Genomic DNA, 25,043 nt, shown 5'->3' on the forward strand with positions numbered 1-25,043 from the left:
TTTTTTTTTTTTTGCCTCTATGCTTAATGTGTGATGTTTAACTGGAATTAATTATTGCAACTAAAAGCAAAAAGTTTGGGGTTAAGGGTTTAAATAATTAATGTTCAGTTTTTCAATAACTACCGTGAGAGGAAGAATGTCCTTTTAATGCAAGAAATTATTTCCCACATAACTTCCTTTGGCTTCTCCTGTTACACGTGAAATGAAATGAAAACTCTACAAGGATAGAACTTCTTAACTGAGCATTTGTAGAGAAACACTTAAGAGACTCTCAAACCCTAGTGAGCTTTCTTTGCTTTTCAAATCTGGTTAATCACCAAGATGTTGGTCCTTTGGCATTCTCTAAAATTGTTCTTTCTTAGAAAGAAGACAGATTCCAAGGACAAGCATAGCTTGTTTCTCATGACGTGGAGAAACAGTGACTTTAAGTAAATGCAGGATGCTGGAGCTTCCGAAGGGTTTAGGGGCCCTGAGGAACACCCAAATAAACAGACCAAGGAAGCTATACACATGCATATCTTGGGTTTATTTGTACCTGTCTTTGATTACACAGCTGAAATGCATATGAAAGTCACCATCAGATAAACATATCTATGGTACCCTCATGTAATATAAACTATTTGTATTTTATTCTTCATGAACACCACAGACAAGTTCTTGTATTTGACCAGCTGGGGTCAAAACTACTACCCAATGCTTGGAGGTTTTTTTATTTTGTTTTGTTTTGCTTTTTTTTTTCCCCCTAGCTTCAATATCTATTGAAACACATGAGCTTTCTGGTTTGTGCATTTCAAAGGTGTTTTTACAGCATTGATGAACTCTCAACTTACTGAATATCCTTCATATTGACTTATCAGTTCAGGCTACAAAATCATCTTTGGTAAGGATTTGCAAGGGGAAAAAATTAGTCATTGGAGAGTAGGATGAACTAAGGACTCTGGAAAAATTCTAGGGAGACAGTTTGGGGAATCTGTGTCTGTATCATGGGCAAAACACAGCTCCGTTTGCCCTTTCCTGGTTATCCCTCACTCACACGATAAACCTCATTTGAAACACAGGGAAAATAATCAAAATAAAAATAAAGTTGTGCCTTCAAATCACATGTCAAGACATCTCTTCACTAAATATTGAACTGTATTGTTGTTTGGATGAAGCCATGCAGTCAGGAATAACAAAAGAGGCCAAATTCAAATCATGTTTTTCATTTCACATACACTTAACATGTTATGGTAGCCACAACTTTCCTGGTTTTGGTTATTCATTTCTTTTTATTGATACTTCAGTTTATTTTTTTCTGGAAAACTGAACGTTGAAGGACATGCATTCAGTTTTACCTGATATATAAGCACATAATAATGACGGCAGCCTAAATCTGTTGGAAACACTTTTATTATACTCCAAATTTCCATGGTATATTAGGTTCATTGTGTCATATATCATGCTGAAAAAATGGAAATACTATAAATACCCAATAATACAGGACTGATTATTGGTAGGAGAAAATTATGTCATTATGTTAAGTGAAAAAAATAAAATAACAAATTGCATATATACTACACAGTCTCAACTAAATATATGACATAGACAAGCATAGAAAAAAGACACGAAAAAATATGCCAATGTACTAAAAAACACCCTATTTCTTGATGACAGGCTTATGGATTGGACTATGATTTCATCTTTTTATTTGGATATAGTTTCCAAATGTTTTACATTGAATATACATTAATAATCAGAAAAAAAATTATAAAAATCATACAAGGTACTTTCTCCTAAGAAAAGCGTTTGTTAGTCTATTAATAGTTTTGGTGGCTTTGAGCAAGAATATAAGTTGATATGAAGTATGCTGAGTTATGTTTTTGACAAGATTTTATGAAATTCAGAAAGAGATAGTTTAGGAGTCTTCCTCCCCCATAAGGTACCTTTGGAGTCACTGATAATTTGTTGCCTAGATACTTAAATTATGTCCTAGATGATCTCCCTGACTTTATTAACCTCTGCCTTCCTCCCTTATTTCCTTCCTTCCTTAATAAATATTTATTGATTTATATCTCTGTTCCAGGTGTTCAGAATGGGAATTGCAATAGAGACGTCCTGGTGGAATTTGTAGCCTAGGAAGTGAGACAGTCAGTGAACAAACAAGAAAATGTGCAGTGAACATGCAAATAATATTGTAACCGTGAGGGTGTACCTGAGGAACCGTGAACCATGGAAAGCAGGGGCAAGCAGCCCTGCCATTTGCAGAGTGAGAGAGAAGCCTTTTATTTGGCAGCGACATTTGTGATGAGACCTGAAAGTGTAGGAGGAAATTAATGGGTTCCGCCCAGTGTGGGAGGATGCTCTAGGGAGTATGCTGGGAGTGTCTCCACGAGACCAACTTGCCATTCCATCCCAAGAGTGCCTCACACACAGGAAACACTTAAATATTTACTGAATTGGCTTGATTTGAAAGATATGTCATTTAAGTCTTAAAAACTGTAGGACCTAGGCTGACTGAGTTAAATCTTATCAGTTTACAGTTCATCTTATTCCTGCCTCTGAAAACTGCCTGCCTGTCATGAGGTCTATCTTAGAACCAGATAGACCAACACGCTGGTCCTAAATTTTGAAGGCTTTCCTCTAGAGAGGTAGAGACTTGGGATAGTTTAAAATGCATTCTCCATTTAAATGGAATGAAAGCTTATCTCTTTATTGTGCCTTGATGTCAAGTCGGCAATAAATATGGATATGACTATGCAAAATTATTCCTGAATTCCTGTCACTATCCCCAATCAAAATTCTAAACACTTTAACTCGATGTTCAATGATCAGTTAGGATTGTCCACATACATGGCTAGCTGCTTATAATTCTTCATGTTTTTCCTCAATGAAAATATTTGGCTTAATCTCAAAATCATCAAAAAGACTAGACGTAGGTTAGTCCAAACCACTCGTTCTTTTTGTAGCAAGTACTTTCCACCAAGAGGATGCCCACCCAGCTGGAAGAAAGCTGAAAGAGTGAAAGAATTTTTGCCTTGATTGATGCCAGGAATGACTTTGAGTTATTTTTTCCCCACTGGATTGATCAAATCAAGCCTTTCTGCCCTTAAAAATATAAACAGTACTATGTCCCTCAGCGTGATGAGGGCAATGACAGATCTGCTATGGATGAGGAACATCAGACACTCTCAAATAACATCAAATTTAAGAACCAAGAAAAAAATATACTCTGTGATCATGAGTGATAGCATCGATTCCAGAGAAGAAAGCCTGGATAAGGAAGGTCAGTGATGATGAATATGTGAAATGATGAACCTTCCACCTCCAATAAAAACAAGACGCTGATCATGAAACTAATATTTCCAGTGTCTGGTATTTAAAAATCTATCACAAATAACCATTGCCTTCCAGACACGTATAATTGATCCTACTTGTATCAACAGTAAGTTCCTTTTCAGGATTTTTTTCCACATTAACTTCTTTTTAACATGGTATTATTTTCCTTAAATGGCATTTCTACTGACAACTACGCTGAATGCACTGTATAATTATCATGTCTTCAGTTTCTTTTTCTACAGTTCTTTTTAATTACAAAATAATACCCTTCTGAAGAGCGCATCTTTGGTATCTTAACCATCGTTGGGTCAATATAGCAGTGTGTGCTCATTATCAATATATTTTAATTATTTCATTCTTTCTAATGCCACATTTTTTTATTTCCACGAATTGCCAGGTAATTATGTTTGCATCAGGATAAATAATTAACATTCTCTGGAGCAGAACGACCATTACATTCCTTTTTCCTTTTTTTTTTTTTTTTTTTTTTTTTAGCCCTGGCAACATAATAAATAGACAGGCATTTACCTGGATTAATTAAATGTGGTCTTTTTGGGGGCAAGAGCAACATTTGGTGATTGAAAAATTGTCTTTTGCTAAGCTCAGAATTTTCCAGAGCCAGAGTTTGTGGCCTTCTAACTCCTCTTTAAATAAAGCAATGCTGCTTTCTTTACATTTCTAAATTATCCTCTGTCCTTCTTCAAGCCCTAATTCACCACTCTCCCCCGGCCCCCAAAGCAGAGTGTAGGTTGTGGAGACTGAGAGTGCAAAGGCTATTTATATATGTAAAATTATTATATTATTTCCCTATATTATACATGCATAAAATTATAAAATTATTTTACTGTATAAAATTGTTATAGTAGAAAATAAATTCTACTACAGTAAATTCTACTATATAAGGCAACAAAAACATGAACAATTTCACAAACATTTACTAGCAGAACTCATGCAAGCTCAAAAACAAAGTAACAAAGTAAAATAAGGTAAGGTTCAGCAGGTGATGCTTGAGAGAAAAGCCACAAGCTGGGTGAACGGAGCCAAGTGTGTTGTGGCAAAGATTTAGAATAAGTTTCATTTCTTCATTGTTAATGGGAAAACTGCTTCTTAAAAATTTGGCAATATACATTCCTTGAAGTTGCTCTTTCAAGCTGAGAGGAAAAGTCCTGTGGCATTAACTGTGTGACCATCAGACATGTTAGTTAATCTCTCTGTGCTGCAGCTTTCTCAACTGTAAAATGGGGCTGATAATGGTGCCCAAGTTCACACTTTTATAATGCCAGGTTTGTAATCCAGTTGTTATTTGAAGAAGGCTTTTAAACTCCTACAGTTCTTCGAGCTTAACATCCCAACATCTTTAATAATTTCTCAAATTATTAATAGAAGCTTCAAAGATTCTAATGGTTTTGGTCATTCTTTCGTCTTTGCTCAATCTTAAAGGTCTCTGATGAACTACGGGACGCAGAAGAGAATGCCGTGCTCCAGAAAGCCTGAATCACACAGAACAAGATGAGAAAACTCCCCTTCCACTTTTATCCAACCATAAAACTTAAACTGTTTTACTTTTAAATTCTCAGTTTCCTGGTTTTATCTTTTTTTCTTCCTCCCTTTGTATTATTTAAAAAGTCTAATAAATGTGTTGCTAATTCTTTTCAATGTTCCTCTATCTGCTGATTACTGGCTACGTGCCAGTGATACAGCATTGAAATACCTTTTCTAATTCCCGCCTTTGTAACAGTGTTAAACTGGATAAAGCCAAGCGCTTGCTTTTATTTTTGATAAGTCGATATTTCTATATATAAGGAATAAACATCAAGTAAGTTGGTAAGTCTCCTATTGTGATATAAAAAGAAGAATTAGATTTTCCTTTTAGAAATGATTATGTGAGAGGAAATAGAAGAAAAACTATTTATTACATTTAAAAGATCATCATAGGGAAGTGGGGGAAATTTACTTTATGCATCTCTGAAATGCTAATCTTAGACTGACTGGTCCAAGTTACAATTATCACAAATATTGTGGAAAAACAAATGTGAACAAAAGGTTGAATGTTATGACTTATCTGGAACTACTCTGCCTAGATCTTAAATAGTAACTAATTATGGTCATCCTTAAATGGTATGACAAATAATACCACAGTATCTTATACTCTGTACCCTGGACCTGGATAAATAATTTGAAAAGTTTCTAATCTCGATATGTATTTTACTGAATTAATGTTTATGTAGCTTCAGAATCTTACCTGTCCTAAAGCCACATGAATTGAGCCTTTCATAAATCATGTAATAAAATATATCTGTGCACCTACTGAGTGCAAAGCAGTCAGCTTTGGGAAGAGCTATTGTCATAGAATTCAGACAATATAATTTCTTCTATTATCATGTCATATTTTATTAGGCATATGCTATATGTTGCAGATGCAAAGAGGTGCATTGCATGGTTCAGGTCCAAACATCTGCTCTTCTTTCTATAACCCTGAAAATGGTGCCACCACATCCATTCTTACCATATTGCAATATTTGAAGAAGAGGTTGAAACAAAAACAACTGTGAAGTAATTTCATGCTCAGTAATATAAAAGGTGTCTCAATTTTCATAGGAAGAGTTTTACACTGGGATGTAGGCAAACTCCAATGTAATGAATTAGATATTGCTGTTCCCTGTATTTCCAGTTTATTCAAATATATTTTTTCAAATATTGATATCTGAGGCAATACATAAAAAATTTTAAATGAGTAGTTTATTACCATTTATACTTTTAAAAGATCCACCCCCTCAAAATAAAAGCATTTAACAAGAGGGAAATATAAAGAATTACTAAGATTTCAAATATTTCAATCAGCCAACCTGATCCACTGTTTAAGACATAGCATGAACCTCAAGAGGTGTCATTTGGAAGTGACTATAATGTAAACAAACATTATAAAACAAGATTAGGCAATATAATATTGATCCTTGCATTTTGTTAAAATCAGAAACTAAGGCAATTCAGGAAAATTAGATTTTCCATAGATTTTTCAAGTCCTGACAGTAACATTTCTATAAAAGCCTTTTTTGTATGAAATCTGTATACAATAAAGAGTATTTAGTAAACATGGCAGCCTTTCTTAGAGATGGCTGAAATCCTGTAGCAACATAAAGATTATCACCATTTATTTTGTAAAATCATCTTCTGAGCAGCAAGATAGTATTACGTTTTACAAGATCCATGACTAGTGATGGGTATTTATAACCAAATAAAGGATTTAGTTATGGATATCTACAGAGTCAAACTCACTGGCTGAGTAAGTTGACACAAACAAACGGGGGACTTTACACAAATAAGTTTTAAGCTTTGCATCTTAGAAATAAGATGACTTTGCAGTACTATAAGAAGTGTCACCATGAAGTTGCATTTTAATGGACTCAACTGTTAAAAACAAATTGAATTGAACTTTAATTTACCCTCATTTATCTTTCACTATTCCCCACGTCATTTTCTCACTTTGCTTTTGACTTCATTTGTAAACTTGAACTTTACTCCTACTTAGAAATAAAAATTTTAGGTACTCCCCAAGAAATAACTCAAACTAAAGATATATTTTGAAACATTTTAGAAAAATCTTTGAAATGATAAAGCATAAAAATTTATTTTCTGTTTGCCAATAATATGAGATTACAAATACAATGATATTCTTTCATCAAAACTGTTCCAAAAAACAACAAAACCCATAACCAAAGGATGAGTTCTGCCTTTAGCGGACAAGTAGAGAGTAAAAAAATTCTGTCTGAATAAACATTTTTAAAAACGCTTCTTTCTGAACCAGTGACTGTGAGTCAAAGGGAAGCATCAACGTTCAGTATTCTGTATTGCCCATTTCTTGGAATTTTTTGAGATTATAGAATATGTAGTAGCTGACAGCAAATATTAATTTTTGAATATGAAACCCTATGACAAAATTGTTTACACTCTATAGAGACTTAGAGTATTATTATGTTATATTTTCAAATAATAGCATGAAAGCTGTCTGGAACAAAAAAGGCAATGTAGTCCTGTATTTTCCAGTGCTCTCTAACCTATTGAAATAGAGGAAGAATATAGAAAAATGTTTTTCAGATAAAGAGATATTCAGTGTCAAATATGGTAAAACACAGGCACATTTAAAAATCACAGTTTTATAAAAATTACGCCAAGATTCTTCTTCTCTTTATGGGCGTGTGTCATTCATTTTAAACCTTTGCTTTGTTCAAAGTGCAAATTCTGATGTTAGAGGTTCTGGGTTCAAATGTTGCCCCTGCTACTCACTAGCTTTAGAAACTCAGGCAAGGTATTTGCTCTCTGAGGATGAATCCTACATTTGCAGAAATGGAGATTACAATCTACAACACTGGTTCATGAAAAATGACCAATAGAGTTACTATGCTATCCTTTTATCAATATTGTGACTAATATAAAACAATTATTAATCCTAAAGTTCCCACTAAAACATTTTCCTAAAAACAACTGATGAAATATTTTTAATGGGGGAGGACAGTGTAGAGTATACAAATGATTTTCATCTGTGTCCCAGCTTTGTAACTCACCACCTTTATGATTTTACAAAGGTCATGATTCCTAAATGAACATTTGGTACCCTATCTGTGAAAAGGAGATAAGAACATCTGCCTCTAGTTTTTGAGTGAGTTCAGTTTATGTATGTAAATCATAAAACACTCTGCAACTGCTAATAATCGTGAAGAAAACTAGCAACTACAACTTTTTTAAAGAAAAGATATCACAATTAAAGTTCGATGAACATTGATGAAGTGAGGCAATTTTTTATGATTTATGTGGGTTTTATCTGTTGGCTTTCCTCATCTCACTGTGGCATTAAACATATTACATTAAGTAGTTGAAATCAGATTGAATACAATTCATTCTGGTCCACTTGCTGAAACACGCCAATAGGATGTTTTCCAATTTTCTCACATAATATTTCTCTTGTCCTTTGGGGTCATGTGGTAATTTCTGCAGGGAAAATAATCTAACCACTGTGCAACTGATCAAAGTATTCCTACGAATACTGCCTTAGGACAAATGATTTGAACCCTTCCATTATCAAAACATCTGCAAAGGTTCCTTTTATGTAAGTGTCAATGAGTGAGCATATGCTGATTGAATTCCCTTCCTCCTCTGAGCACCTGACAAACACCTGACATGTACAATCGAATTCACAAAAAGTTGATAAATGACATGAACTTTTAGGACTTAGCAAATTTATGTGATAGGACAATACTCAAATCCTAGAAAGCCAGAAAACATTTTGCGAGGTTTTAAATGTTTTGAATGTAAGTGTGTCTTGGAACTTGGAGTCAATATGCTGGTTCCTAAAATATTACTTTACATAAATATTGCTTTTGTACCTTTTCCAGAATTGTGCATGGTGGTGCATAAACCTCACCATGATATATACCACCAAGGGTCATTTACATGCAGTTTTAAGTCATCTCAGCTTGATTTTGTCATGTATTGGCATAATTCATGTTTTTTTAGGCATGTAATTTTATTTTAAAAGATTTGTAACTTATTTTGCTAAACGAACCCTTAGGGAAAAATAGGTAAAATATTTCCTTCGACAGTAATGAAGACACTACAAGTTTCTTCTTCATGTGTGTGTGTATGTGCAAGTGGATGTGTGCACTGCATGTCTCTAATGGAAAATTAAGAGTTAAAAATAGAATATAATGAAAAAATTGGATAATTGGTTAATTTCTGCCATCTTTACTTTTCGAATTGATTGTCATAAGCAAAGTCATTGTGTGGTGTTTTGCATGTACATTTTAAATATTACAAATGAATAGATCGGTCCTGGCCCATTTCATGTGTACATGTTGTATAAGTGGCATTACATTACAGAAATCGAGAGTAAAAATGACAATTTCTTTCTGAAAATCTGAATGTGAAACTATGGTTGCTCACATAATTTTCCAAATGTCAAATAATAATGATTATAATAAAGTATTTTCAATTAGTGATAGGATAGACAAATGTATGCTTTTTCCACTGGCAGTAGGTTGATTTGGCTGAATAGCTGGTTGGGCATATGCCCTCTTCCTGTCTCTCAGTTTGGGTGTTTCCATCTCCCAGCCTAAGTTTTGGAACACTACGAACCTGTGGCATCATGCAATGATTTTTTTCCATTAAGAGTTTATTAAAATTTTAAAATATTCTAAAATCTAAATGGAATTTATTCTAGAACTTTAGATAATGCCATCCATATATATACTAAATATACTGAAGGCTCTTTCTCCGTTGAAATATATTACAGTATGGCATCTTAACATTCTGTTTAGCCTAATGTTAATAATCACAATTCTAGGTTTCAGCTCCTGTGGTTTTCTTTACATCGATTTATTACTGTTTATATTTTTCTATATCAAGTTTCTTATTAAATTATAAATGAAAGTATATGTCGATGGCAGTATTCTAAACATATTACTTTGAGTAACAGAAGTGTTTATTTCTTTTAAACTCTAAATGACATACTTTGTACTAGTTAAACGTTCTCCCACAATATAACAAAATATAAATCATCTGTTGGAACCCACATTCTAAAATACAACCAGGTCTATATTCATATTAACTCATGGAAAATTCTTTTCTGCACTGTTTGAGAGAGTATGCTCAGTGTTTCAATATTGTTTATTCTTCAACAACTAATCACCCTTCTTGGTCTTCCAAAAGTTCCTGGCATTTTACTAGTTTACACATTGATTGAATGCCATTCTCAGAATTGCTTTTGGCACCAAGCCCACTGCTGTGATAATCAGCTACAAGATTTATTCCAGCGGAGAAGTGTTATAAACATGAGGATTCATAAGGCACCACACTGAAAATGAATACTGATGCTTTGAGATGGTTGAAAACTTTATGTTCTTTCCACGAGCACTAATGCCGGTCTTTATATTCTTTACATGTGATCTTTGATTTTGTGGGGAAGCAAAAGGTGAGCTCATTGGATTTGATGATTTGATATTTGTATTAATGATTATTAGCCAGTTTTAGCAAATTAAAAATGACAAAGACAAGTGTAGAAAAATCACCGAGAGTATTTTGAAAATCACCACCTTTATGGAAATCAAGGAATTAACTACTAAACATGATCTGACACATTTACTGCAATAGGATATATTATTATATTGGTTGATGGGTGAAGAAAAAGTCCAAAAAAGTACAAATGAAGCCCAAAAAATGCAAAGGGAAACTGCTGGCTGGTAAATGCACTGAGCCAGAAAAAGATAATAAGGAGAAATGAAGTGAATGGAAAACAGAATGCATAAGCCTTTCTTAAATAAAAGACTCAAAAGCAGAGAAAAATGTAAGTTTAGGGAATGTTGAGCAGAAAAGTTTGCCGAATATTAATCATAAGTAGGGGAAAAGAAAAATAGATGCAGCTGAAATGTTGAAAAGATACAGAAATAAATAAGCTATTCAAATAAAAGTAATTTGTGAGTGCTAAAGACAGATGTTTGGGGGAATTCTGGGGGCTTCAAAAGTGTCATGGAAGAAGATGATCTGGGAAACAAAGTGTCAAAACTACAGGAGTCAAATGCTTCCCACGGTATTCACCCATGAGGTGGGGCCTACTGGTTCATTCAGGGTTCACCTATAACTTTTTCAGGAAAATCTCCCCAGTTTCCCCATATTAGTGCTCTAAGAGCTCCCTTTAATTTTTTTTTTTTATTACGTATCACCACTTAGAGTTATTACCTGTCCCATTAGATAATTGTCTTCTCCTCAAGGTGAAAACAAACTCCAGAAATTCTGGTAGGACAACTTATTTTTGTAGCTCTAAGCTTACTGCAGTGCCTGGAGGATAGCAAGCATTCAAAAATCTTTTGAATTAAAAAATAAACAGAGGAATAAGTACATGATTGAAAAAATGGACTAACTACTCCATGTTTGGTAATTCCGCCTCAAGATAGGAATTGGAATAACAGAAAAAGAAAGTAAAGGTCAAGTATAACTAAAAGAAGGGACCCTTATGAAGGGCTTTTGAATATTTGAGAGAGAAGGCAGAAGAAAAAACTTGTGGAAATAGAGCTTTAGGGGCTATAAACAGTAAATCTAGAAAAGGTATGTGTGGAATGAAGGCAATAAACATAGAAATTATATTTGAATTACAATTAGATACAAAAAGAGGCCTCTAGTAAAACAGGTTACAATGCTTATATGTTTTCAATATTAAAGTCTTGAATGCCAACTCTAAATATTGAAATTATAAACAGTACAATCATACATTCTTATAATTTGGGATTTTCTCCAGAATACAGTGAATCTTTTTTCACTTAAACTTCAAATGAAATGATAATAGCTCTCATTTATTGAGCACATATTATGTGTCAGCTATTGTCTTATCCCTGCATGTATTTTGTTAATCCTCACAATTACTGTATGTGAGAATGACTGTTGTTATATAAAATTCTGTTTCTACTTGGTCATTTCTCTCACACTCTTTAACCACCTCCATCCCGTAGCCTATCCCCTACTCCTCTAACGCTCTTTTTTTGAGTGTTGCTGATATCTTCCATGTGGCCAACTCTTTTTTTTTTCTCATGAAGCTTTCTATATTTTATTTTTATAACTGCAACTTTCATTTAGATTCAGGGGGTGCATGTGCAGGTTTGTTACCTAGGGATATTGCATGATGCTGAGGTTTGGACTATGATTGATCTCATCATCCAGGTACTGAGCCATAGTACCCAATAGTTAGTTTTTCAATGAACCGTTCCAAACCTCCCTCTCTCCCCACTCTGGTGGTCTGCAGTATCTATTGTTACCATCATTATGTCCATAAATACCCAACGTTTACCTCCAGCTTATAAGCGAGAACACACGGTATTTAGTTTTCTGTTACTGCATTAATTCACTTAGGATAATGGCCTCCAGTTGCATTCATAGTGCTGCAAAGGACACGATTTCATTCTTTTTTATGGCTCTGTAGTGTTCCATGGTATATATGTACCATATTTTCTTTATCCCATTCACTGTTGATGGGCACCTAGGTTGATTCCATATCTTTGGTATTGTGAATAGTGCTGCAATGAACAGGGAAGTGCATGTGTCTTTTTGGTAGAACAATTTATTTTCTTTTGGATATATACCCAGTAATGGAACTATTGGGTTGAATGGTAGTTCCGTTTTAAGCTCTTTGAGAAATCTCCAAACTGCTTTCCATGATGGCTGAACAAATTTACATTCCCACCAACAGTGTGTAATTTTTCCCTTTTCTCCTCAACCTCATCAGCATTTGTTTTGTTTTGTTTTGTTTTGTTTTTGTTTTTGTTTTGACTTTTTAATAGTAGCCATTCTGACTTGTATGGGATGGTATTGCATTGTGGGTTTGATTTGCATTTCTTTAAAGATTAGTGATGTTGAGTATTTTTTCATGTTTTTTTGGCCACTTGTGTGTCTTCTTTTGAGATTTGTCTGTTCATGTATTTTGCCCAATTTCAATGGAGTTATTTGTTTTTTGCTTATTTGATTGTTTTATTTCTTTACAGATTTTAGATATTAGACCTTTGTCAGATGCATAGTTTACAAACATTTTCTCCCATGTTGTAGGTTGTCTGTTTACTCCATTCATGGTTACTTCTGCTGTGCAGAAGCTCTTTAGTTTAATTAGGTCACATTTGTCAGTTTTTGTTTTTGTTGTAATTGCTTTTGAGGCCTTAGTCATAAATTTTTTCCTAGGTTTTTCCTAGGTTTTATTTTAGGATTCTTATAGTTTTTCCTAAGTGTATATTTTTCCCTAGGTGTATTTTTTCCTAGGTGTATATTTTTTCCTAGGTGTTTCCTAGGTTTTATTTTAGGATTCTTATGGTTTGAGAGCTTACATTTAAATCTTTAATCCATTTTAAGTTCATTTTTGTATGGTGAAATGCAGGGGTCCAGTTTCATTTTTCTGCATATGGCTAGTCAGCTATCCCAGCACCATTTACTGAATAGGCAGTATTTTTCCCCTTGCTTATTTTTGTCAATTTTGTCAAAGATAAGATGTCTGTGGCTATGCAGCTTTATTTCTGGCTTGTCTATTCAGTTCCATTGGTCTATGTGTCTGTTTTTGTACCAGTACCATGCTGTGTTGGCTACTGTAGCCTTATATTATAGTTTGAAGTTAGGTGATGTGATGCCTCCTGCTTTGTTCTTTTTGCTTAGGATTGCTTTGACTATTTGGGCTCTTTCTTGGTTCCATGTGAATTTTAGAATCGTTTTCTCTAGTTCTGTGAAAGATGATGTTGGTAGCTTGATAGGAGTAGTATTGAATCTGTAGATTGTTTTGTGCAGTATGGCCATTATAATAATATTGATTTTTTCAACCCATGAGCATGGAATGTTTTTCCATTTGTTTGTATCATCTCTGCTTTCCTTCAGCAATGTTTTGCAGTTCTCCTGGTAGAGATCTTTCACTCCTTGGTTAGATATATTCCTAGGTATTTTATTTTTTGTGGCTATTGTAAATGGGATTGCATTCTTGATTTGGCTCTCAGATGGAAAGTTGTTGGTGTATAGAAATGGTACTGATATTTGTGCATGGATTTTGTATCCTGAAACTTTACTGAAGTCATTTATCAGTTCTAGGAGCTTTTTGACTGAGGCTTTATGGTTTTCTAGCATAGAGTCATATCATCAGTGATAGTCCTTGTCTTACCTGTCCTTAGATGTTGTTAGAGTATGTATGGGTCAGATTTAGAATGGCATTGCTGACATATTGCCACCACAAGGACACATCTACTATGTGTTTCTTTGCAGAGTTTCTTTCTCCAAAAAGAAAGTGACTTGTATGTGCACAGCTGTGCCTACCAGGTGCATCTCAAGACGAGACTACAGTTGCTAAAAGCAGAAACTGTGGCATGAAACAGGCATGTTTGATGACTTCCTTCCTGCCTATCCCTTTCAGTCACTCTCCAATCTTTACAGAGCACCACACTCACTACACCCAGCTAAGAAGGTGAGAAGTGAACACATAGCCAGATGGATTTGAGTTCCAATCTTAGCTCCAACATATGCTTTCTCTAAGAGCTTGGATAGTATGTTTAACCCCTTTGAGTTAAATTTCCACCCTCGTAAAATGGAGATACCAACATATACTCTGTGGATTTGTTGTAGAGATTACATTAGACATTTGTGAAGTCTAGCATGGTACCTGGCACATAGTAGGTTCTTAAGAAATGGTAACTAATGATTTTACTATAAAATAGAGAAGGATATTCAATGGTGTTTTTTGAGATTTTCTATCTAATGGGGGAAATAAAGTATTATAACAAGTAATATATGAAGCACTATTTGGCTTAATCTACACTTTTTAATCCTCTTTCACTAAACTTCTCACCTTTTCTTGTCTCCTTGTTCTTTCACTTTCTCCCTTATCTTGGGTGAATATATTATTCTGATTTCTATTTTTCTCTTATTCATGAATCCACTAGCATATTAATCTATTTCTGAATCTCAGAGTCCGTCAGCCTAATCACACGTCTACTCTCTTAAAGAAGATTTTAGGTCATCACTTTGAATACAGAATGACCACCTTATATTCATAGTTCCATATCTTATCTTATATCCACATTATCATCTGCACATACCCTATGCTCCTCTTTCTTCTTTGTCGTCTTTCTTCTTTATCAAAGGAAACACTGTGATTCGAGTGTCCCAAGCTAGAAGTTCTTTCCTACTACCTGTTCTGAGACATGTTTCATTTCCACTCTATCAGAACTCCAGCATTGTCTCTGCAAGCGCCTTTTCTGGAATTCTAGTGCCCACATTAATCCCTTTTGAACTCCAACTATGGTAAATTAGAATTTGGATATCTTGTTATCTCAGTGAGTATTCATGTACTCATCCTTTAGAAAGCAGGAAAAAGGTATCCTATGCACCTACATTTTGTGCTTGTAAGTTTTGAACAAAGGCTCACTGATTAAGTGTATGGGTCCACATGTCCTTAGCAGAGAGGGCCATTTAGCAAGATTATGAAGCCAGATTTTCTTAATACTTCCACTATGATAGGTAATCTGTTAAAATGAGGGAAACCGTGATTGTCATTCATAGGTGTTAGCACACAGAGGATGTGACTGTACATTCTTGCATGTATGAAAGACATATTTGTACAATTCACGTATTGTTTGAAAATAATGATCGTAGTAACAAGAATACCTTTGTTTTCAGTAAAATAATAAATAAAGGGCTAACTAATGTTTTTTTATGTGGAATTTCCTTTCCTGGTTTAGTCTAAATAATACTTCAAAATTTTATTCCTCCTCTTCCTTGCCTTTTTTTTTTTCTACTGCATAGGTCTTCTTCCTTTCAGTTTCTAGACGGTCTGTATTTTATTGTGTTAAGGAAGAGATGATATATCCAAAAATAATAAGAATGAACAAAGGAGATAATTATTGGATTTGAGGTTTCAAAAACTTAATCCCTAGATCAATAGGAAAGACACATGTGCACAGCTAAAAGACTCAGGAAAATGCAAGTGAGGAGAACCAAAACTTCCCAACTCCCTCCTGAGAATAGACAAGATTTCCTCTATTGTAGGGCTTGGGGAAAACACATGTTGGGGAACAGGGTAAGGGCTAGAGGTGTGATGATGTAGGGGCCACTCATTTAGGAGTGGAGCTGATTGATATCCCATTATCCACTCTTCATTTAAGCAAGCAACATCTATTACCAATGCCCCAGAATCCACTGGAAGCTAATGAAATGCCCTGAGAACCATCCAGTTGCCATTCAAGTGACAATCATTGAGGGCTCATCAGAGGAGCCATAACACTCATACTTATATTTAGCTATTGTACATAAGAAGGTGAAAATATAATTTCTAAAAGAGTCTGTTTACCACAAATAGAAAACATTGAAAGAGATTTATCAAGAATATATAGTACTTGAATGAAAAATATATGAAATACTATATAATTGTTAAATATATATTTTCATATATGCATATGTAGTATACACATATCACATATGGACAGCACTTAAGTTAGAGAAAGCCTAGAAGAAACAAAAATGTCCATTTAAAATTATAGGTCTAATAAAAACAAAATTAAATGCATAATAGAAATTGGAGAAATTGACAAATCAATTCCAAAATTCAATAACTCTTCACACTCTCAGCTTTCTTTCCTCTCCTCTTTTTTCCAATCCCAACCCACATAAGGAAGTTACAATGGACTTTTCAATGTTCCCTGAATACATTCTGCCCCCTTTCTTCCTGGCTAGTAGTCAACTTTGACTCATTCCTTCAGATTTCTTTCAAATATAAGTGGCATAGCCCAGTGTTAAGAGCAAGAACTCCAAGAAACAGGCACACAACAGACAGACTGGAGTTTAGGCCTGGCTCTTTCCTTTAGGTGTTGTAAAAGTGGACAATTCATTAACCTACTCCAAGACTAGTTAATCCCAACTTAAATACTGGGAAAATATCTGCTCTATCTATATCAAATAGGCAGATTAAAGAAACAAAAAGCATAGGGAAGTGCTGTGGGACCTACATTGATCATATCCAATCATTACACCTGTCCTTTTGTTACCAAATGCCAGGAGTTTGACCTAGGTCTCATTGCTCACTGCACAGAAAGCTAACTACTGAGACAACTAGTATTGCCAGGGAAGGAGGCCTTTTTCCAGGTGACACCAGCCAGGGAGACAGGATACAAGCCTCAAATCCAACCCTCTCCTCCAGTGAGAGCTAGGGGTTTATATATCAGGGAAGGAAAACAGGAGGGGCAAGGAAGAGGAGTTGGTCAACAGGCAGCAGGTACATTTCATTGTGCAAATGTAAGTTTCTCAAGCTTCAGTTCTGTGGACACCTGGCTTGGTGGAAAATTGGACCTATTGCACTTTCAAGCTCCATTTTGAAACGAAAAGCTGCCAGTGCCCAGACCCTGCTCACCACTACAGCTTTATGTTGTCCTGGTTCAGGCTGTCTCTGGGTGGCCTAAGATACATCGTGGCCTGGGGGTAAAAGATGAACTGAGACAATGAGATTCCACTTCTCAGGAAACTGAGATGAAAGTATAGAAAGAATTTTTGTGGTGGGAGTAGAGAGAGTAAAGGGAGAAAAAAATGTAGAGAAAGTCAAATTGCATGCATGAAGGAGCAACAGAACAAAGGTTATATAGATTTCAATTTCCAGTAATAAGGCTGCAAGTGATCATTCAGACCCATCCACCTGCACAAGACAGCTGAAAATACTGAAATAAATTTAAAGATCTCTAAATACCTGGACTTGCTGATTAAGCACTCATGAATTATCACAGTGATATCTGAGTGGAAGCGGGAGCCCAGAGAGACAGTAGACACTAAGAGTACAGCATAGCCAGGAGAACGTAAAGGTTGATTTTGCAAGTTTCACTTGCTAAATCAGATTCCAGGAAAGTCAGATTCCAGGAAAAGCCCACTGAAGTGGGAAGTCTCAGAAGACAGCCTCCCTCCATATTACTCACTGGGATCTGGAAGAGCCTCACTCTCTAGGTCAGAGTAAATCAAAGGTAGACTTGCTCTGTCCCTCCCAAACCCAAGGGCCTATGAGAAGTTGCTTTGCTGCTGAGCAGATCAAGGACATAATAATTATCTCTGGGAAGTTATAACTACAAGTTGGCTCTTGCAAGGATATTCAAGATGAAGTAGTAACACCTAGGTGGTCAAAAAACTTCTTGCTCCCAAATCCTCAGGCATTGAACTGTTTTTTATTGTCATTGTTGTCTGTTTTGAGAGTAAAATACATACAACATGAAAATTTACCATTTTAACCATTATAAAGTGATATTAAGTACATTTGCAAATTTTCAAATACTGAAATTATCAATACTGAATTCCTACAATAAATAAATTCATTAACATTTTGAAGGATTGTTAAAGTTTATGAAGTGAACTGGATTAACAAAAATATTAAGAAAACAATAATGCAGCAGAAAAGTGGATTAGGAAATAATTGGGACATTTTAATAAAAATGAATAAAGTTTGGGACACCAAAAACTAGATAATATTAAGTACCCAAATAATCATTTGATGTCTTAGATAATATATTTATTATTTTTAATTCCCTGAGACTCTATAGTGATTATTTTCAAAATAAGTACCTTCCTTAAGGGTAGGGACTATAACATGCTTACAATTGGATCCATAACAGCTGTCTGACTTACAATTGGTGCAAAAACAAATGTGCCCAAAAAAAAAAAAGAACAAGAAACAAAGAAAAATATTTTCTGTCCTTTCCTATCTTGTCCTCTATCCTTAGTTCATTTTATCAGCTACCTGTAAAATCCTTTGATTAAATTTTTAAAACTTAAGTTAGCCAGAGTTGATTTCTATTGCTGGCAATTAGAGCATAGCAACTGAGAAACTGACTCAGATGCCCTAAGGCCAAAATAGGTATTAGTGTTCACTGGAGAAGACTGTTTAGAGGAAAATTATTTTATTAATTTGTCAATTCATAGGGAATATTCTCATGTAATGACAATCTTTCCTTTAACATATGACTTTAACAATGGGAGTGTGAATAAGAAAAATGTATGTAAAGACTCAACAAATGCTAGAAATAACAACATAAATAGTGGTTAATAACAAGAAAAATATCCTAGAACAAGCTCTGTGTTGAGTTGTTTCTATAAAGGACAAAGTTAGTAAAGTCCAATGAGGGCCCTTGGTAAGTGGGCATGCTACTAGACCTAACATTAATCCAATTGAATTATCCTGCAGTATCAGTGCCTACTGACAGATGCTTAGTTTTTGAGGAAGAAAATTTAAATATAGTAGTCATTAAATTAAATGTGAGTGCCTAGATTCCCTTATTAAAGGGCAGAGATTATAAACATGAGATTTTTAAAAAACCTAGCTATGTGCTACTTATCATTTAAGATAAAAAACGTTTAAAAAAATTAAGGATGAGCAAAGGGTACCAGCCAATGCAAACAAAAAACAAAATGAAAATGGGAGTAGTAATACTAGCAGCAGACACAGTGAAATTAAAGATTAAAAGTAGTAATCAAGATAAAAAGAGACATTATGAAATGGAAAGAGGGACAATTTATATTGTAAATATAACTAACAAAACTACAATGTTTTTTATGTGGAGTTCCTGACCAGTTTTAACATTGTTCTTATGTGAAAACATTAGCTGCTTTATGAGATTCAGCTTCTCAAACATATTTCTGGAATGTGCTGGGTTAAAAGGCAAACACTGTATGTATATTTTATTCTGTAACTCTAAGGTCTATGGAAGGACTTGGGAATGAAGTCAAATTCACTACCAAGGGCCTGGAAGCAGTTGTGAAATACTGAAGTCTGGGAATACCAATAGCTATTCAAGATTACCTTTATTTGTAAATATAAACATGGATGCAAAAATTGGTGAATAAAATACCACTAGTAGACAAATAATAATAATTAGGGATATTTTAAAAATTATGACAAGTGAGGTGTTTTATCTGACTAACATTCAAGAATTCTTCCAAAATGTGATCTCTAACCTATTCCTGTTACTTATACACAAAATTTACATAAACAAAAAATAAAAACTTTAATCCATCACTAGTCTGTCTCCAAAATGCTGACTATCCAGATGATTGATGTCAGCATGGTATTCTTATCTACCCACCTTGAATGGGAATTTAGGTAAGGATCAAAATAGATTTCAGGGGAAAATAACGTACTTTTTTCAGCATCGAATTAAGCAGCAATGTTTTCCATGATATGATAAAAGTTTGGGCAAAACTAGGTTATATTTTACTCCTACCTGCTTAAGGAAAGACATATCAGTTAGTTTATCTCATCTAATCAAAAACTTCAAAATTTTATGTTTAAAACTTTAGATAGTGAACACAGAAATTCAACAAAAACATTTGAAAACAGGCAGTCCTTGCTTTGCATGGTACTGTGTTAACAGAAGCTCAGGCACCATGTCCTCCTTTAAGCAAAGATTGCTCTTTTTTTTCCCACAAATACAAGGATATGACAAGGAGCAAAATGCAACAGTCTCACTATACAGGTAAGATATGTAACTCTTTGAGCAATTTAAAATATCCTTTGTTTTCCCAAATACCATTCTGTTTTTATAAAATAAGGAGGGAAGAATGGAATTTAATTTGCAGTTACATTGATTAATAAAAATGCTGTTTTTATCTGAGAATATTATTCCGGGGTCTATTTAATATGACTGAAAAGTCACAGATTACCATATATAACCTTATGTGAAGCTTAAAATGCTCATTCCCGTGAGCTTTATTTTATTCTGAGTTCAGATAAGTACATTCTACTATGAAATGCTCTCTTTTTAAAAGGACTATACAAGCACAAACAGATGGATTAATTACATTAAAAACTGACACGTTAAGTATAAAGTTAAAGAAGCCAAACTTATGCAAATAGAAAATGTATCATTTAATACCCAATTGAATCTAAATGAATTCTTTTTTACTGTCATCAGGTTTCAAAACATTTCAGGCATGGGATAAGAGGCAATTTATCTGGCATCATAGAAATCTGAGAAAATAATTTTTCCTTCCTTTTAGATTTCGAGAAGAATCAACTCCTATTTATAGACTAATAAAAAAAAACTTTAGGATAGAGACTTTTATAGAGAGTAGGTCAGTGTAAGGAAAACATAGACCATTCATTTCCCCTGATCAGCATTTTCTTTTTCCAAACCTTATTGTCCTTATCTCATATTGCTGGGAAAATAGCAATTACAGAGTAACAGAAGGTTCACTTTTCTCCAGAGCACTTTCATGGGCAGAGTCACCAATTAAAAGTATTGCCAGATTTCAAACGATATCATAAAAGACAAGTAATTTTTTTCTTTCTCATTTTTATAAATCAAAAGGAAGGAACATAACTATCTATTACAAGTTGTAAATGTATTAAATTTCTCTACTTATTATCACTTATTTTTTGCAAAACTATAGGCAGAACTACATACCAGAATATGGACTGTAGCGGTTAAGAGCCCAGACTCTAGAGCCAGATGGCCTGAACTCATCTCCCAGCTCCTTGCTCACTATCTGTGTGACCTTGGGCAAGTTATTTAGACCCTCTGTGCCTTAGTTTTCTTGTCAGTAACATGGGGTAATAATAGTATGCAGCCTATAGTGTTATGAGGGTTAAATGAATTAACTATGAAATGCATTCAGATGAACAAAATAAATACTCAATAAATATTGCAAAAATAAAAAGGAAAATAAAATGGGACCACAAAAATCTGGTTAATGACAAAATGATTGTAGGTGGGCAGATTTCCATTTTGAAGTAATTTTTATGTATCTTCATGTGTATTTCCCATTCTGTTTTCTAAGCCTTCTCCTCCAAACCGTGCTATTAAATCAGGCTCATAATTTACCTTATCTTCAAAACTTTCTAAGTCAGTTTTTCTCTGTCATAGCAGGAAGAGAGCACAAGGATAGGCAGGGCACACATCAGAACCGATAAGGTGCAGTGCGGATTCTAAGATTCTTTGAAAAGGTCCTTTGGTAGTTTTAATTCAGAGACTAGTCATCCTACACTGACCTCAATTCTTCTCTCTTCCCAGACTCAACAAAGCAGTTAGTGTATTAGAAGACAACAGTTTAGCAATAGTCAAGGAAAATGGAGCCATTGTAAAGCCAAGTCTAGAACTGGAAATCTTATAGGAAACCAATTAAAATAAGACTGGGAGAATGATTTAATCATATTTGTCAATAACTCTCTCACATTTTTCACATTTACATACACAAATCTGAAAACTCTTTCATGAACATACCAAATGTGAATATTTCTTTTTATTTGTAATAATAGCAGTAATAACAGTGGCTGCAATTTATTATATGGTAGGCATTCTGATAAACCGTCTGTAGGGATTGTATCATTTAATTAATATAGTTCCATGAAGCAGTAAGTATTAAGCCTGATGGCATAGAGAGTTGAAGTTACTCATAACATGGCCAGTGTCCAGATTTGAAACCAGACTCTTCTGCCTCCAAAACCCATGTTCTTAAGCCCTATTCTAGAGTGCCTAATTTTTAAAAATTGTTTGCTTGGCCTGATTTTCCTTGTTCATTCCTTGAAACGATCATGGCACTCTTTCTAACCTTACTCAGATATGAGAAAATCCAACTTCTTTAGGAGAGTTACATCCACCTGAGATATTTTTTCAGGGCACATCTCAGCACTACCTGGATCCCAAATGAGAGAATTGGGTTTATTGTTACTGTAATTTTATTCTTCAGATGTCAACCATGTCTTTGGACATAAAAGAGAATGAACTTCTGAAATAATTTCCAAGGACTTCCGATCTTTTCCACTTGCTAAAACTTTCAAGTACGAAGATGTGAATTATATGTCAAATTCTTAAATCAGATGTAAAAGCTATGAAAGACTTAAACAGCTTTCAAGATCAAGTTGTGAGGTTAGATATATTTGAAAGGGAAATGACGTATATTCAATTTTAATGTTAGAATTCAGTTATTTAAACTTAGCTGAGGTGGTTAGTCACAAGGTTTGTCTGTAGAAAACAGACAAAAATACTGAAGCCATTTTAATAGTGAGAACATACAAACTAGATGGAAAATTTAATGGAGGCATCTTTCTCCTGGTTTCCTTCCTTATTATTATATTTCAAGCAACAGCTCTACCCTGCCAAGTCATCATACTACACTGAATTTAGAACTCGTATGGGCACAAGCTTTCAACAGAAAGATTCCCTTACCATAATATTAGTAATTTCAAGCCACTTATTTGAATCTTAGTGGAAATTTAGGGTGCCCCAACAATATATTGATTTCCCTAGAAATGTGGTTCTAATATAACCGCTTGCAAACATTACTGTTGTCGTCTTTTGGGTTATATCTATTTTTGAAAAATGAAAACGATAGTTTTAGTTTAGCAAGAACAAAGGTATAGGAATTTTTAATTTAAAAGACCGGTAAATCTTGTGTAATTGCTTCAGCATTGAATTTTACACTGAGTTTTCCTTGTAAACGCATACAATTCAAGTGGATGGCTAGAGGATGACTTTCAGTTAAAGTTTTTAAAGATTAACCATATTGCCACCATTTATCTAGTACATACGGAGAATTTATGGTAGGCAAATGAAGGAATGTTATGTGGACATGCTTGCTTCAAAAAAAAAAACCCCACATGCTTTATTAGAACATAGGAGGAGGGGGCAATTTTGGGACAAAGGTAGAAATTCAGGAGCTAAGAGTGGAAAACATTTGTCACTGAAGAAAAAAAGAGCTGCATAAAAGTGATATTTCTCTGAGCATTTGCTATATAGCTCAGCCCATACAGATACTCAATACTACCAGCAAAACTGGCAATTTGCAGAGATAAACAGTAACAGGAAAGACGGCAGCTTTGTATCCTGATGTCTCCAGGAAGTTTTACTCTGCTATGAAGTAAGGCACCTTATGAAATTGTATTAATCATTATTTTAAAAAATCATTTTCTTTTCATTAATAAAGCAAAGATTTTTATAATAAAATGTAGAAATACAGAGAAGAAAGAAGAAAATAGAAACCACTTATAAACCTACTTTCCTAGAAAAGCAGCATTAAGCATTTTGCACAATTTCTAAAATGTCTGTATGCAAGTGTTTGTGTGGCTACATGTTTATATAAAGCACAAATGAAAACAGAAATGTTTACAGTATTTTGTAATCTGATTTCTGCACATATGTTGAGAACAAACTTCTCTGGGATTAATTATTTTTTTCTTTAAAGCTTAATGTCTACATGTGTAGCAAGCAAGGATAATTTGAATTCTGGGCTTAATTCTGGACTAACTTTGTTCTGAAATAATAAAGTAGCTGTGGATGTTGAAATAACCTAAGGGGGACGAATGAGGTGGCTTGTGCCTGTAATCCCAGCATGTTGGGAGGGTGAGACAGAAGGATCTCTTTAGGCCAGGAGTTCAAGACTAGACTGGGCAATATCTCTTTAAAAAAAAAAAGTAAGAAAAATGTACACTTACAGATCTAAAATAATGTACATGATTTTAAAAAAAGAAGTAAACTTAAGGGGTAACAGAACTATGTATTGGATTTATTATCATTCAAAGAAAGAAATGCTGGGCAGAGCCAGAAATATATGATTCAGACACTGGATTATGACAAAAATACAGAGATGATAATGGTAAGATGCGCCACTGAATCTAAAAAGGAATATGACACATATTTCTGCATTTCTTTATCCATAAATTTATCCATCAAGCATTCTTTCCCTCAATATATGAGACATGAAAAGCACAAGAACAAGTCAGACTGTCTGGGCTTGAATCTTGGGTCCCAAATCTCAGCATCCTTTTCTAGAAAATGGGTATTATAACAGGGTGCTGTAAAACCAAATGAGAAAGAGCACTTGCTTGATGTGATCTGTGTATCCTAAACACACACTGTTATGGTACTGTTTTTGTTATACTCTAGTCACTGACCAGTCTTTTCTGCTTACTTGAAACTTGGAACTCTTCAACAAATTTTTTTCAAATACTAGAAGTACCTTCCTTAAGGGTAGGGACTATAATATGCTTACAATTGGATCCATAACAGCTGTCTGACTTACAATTGGTGCAAAAACAAATGTGCCAAAAAAAAAAAGAACAAGAAACAAAGAAAAGTATTTTCTGTCCTTTCCTATCTTGTCCTCTATCCTTAGTTCATTTTATCAGCTACCTGTAAAATCCTTTGATTAAATTTTTAAAACTTAAGTTAGCCAGAGTTGATTTCTATTGCTGGCAATTAGAG

Source organism: Pongo abelii, chromosome 2, assembly GCF_028885655.2.
Source record: "Pongo abelii isolate AG06213 chromosome 2, NHGRI_mPonAbe1-v2.0_pri, whole genome shotgun sequence".
In the NCBI taxonomy this organism is placed as follows: Eukaryota; Metazoa; Chordata; class Mammalia; order Primates; family Hominidae; genus Pongo; species Pongo abelii.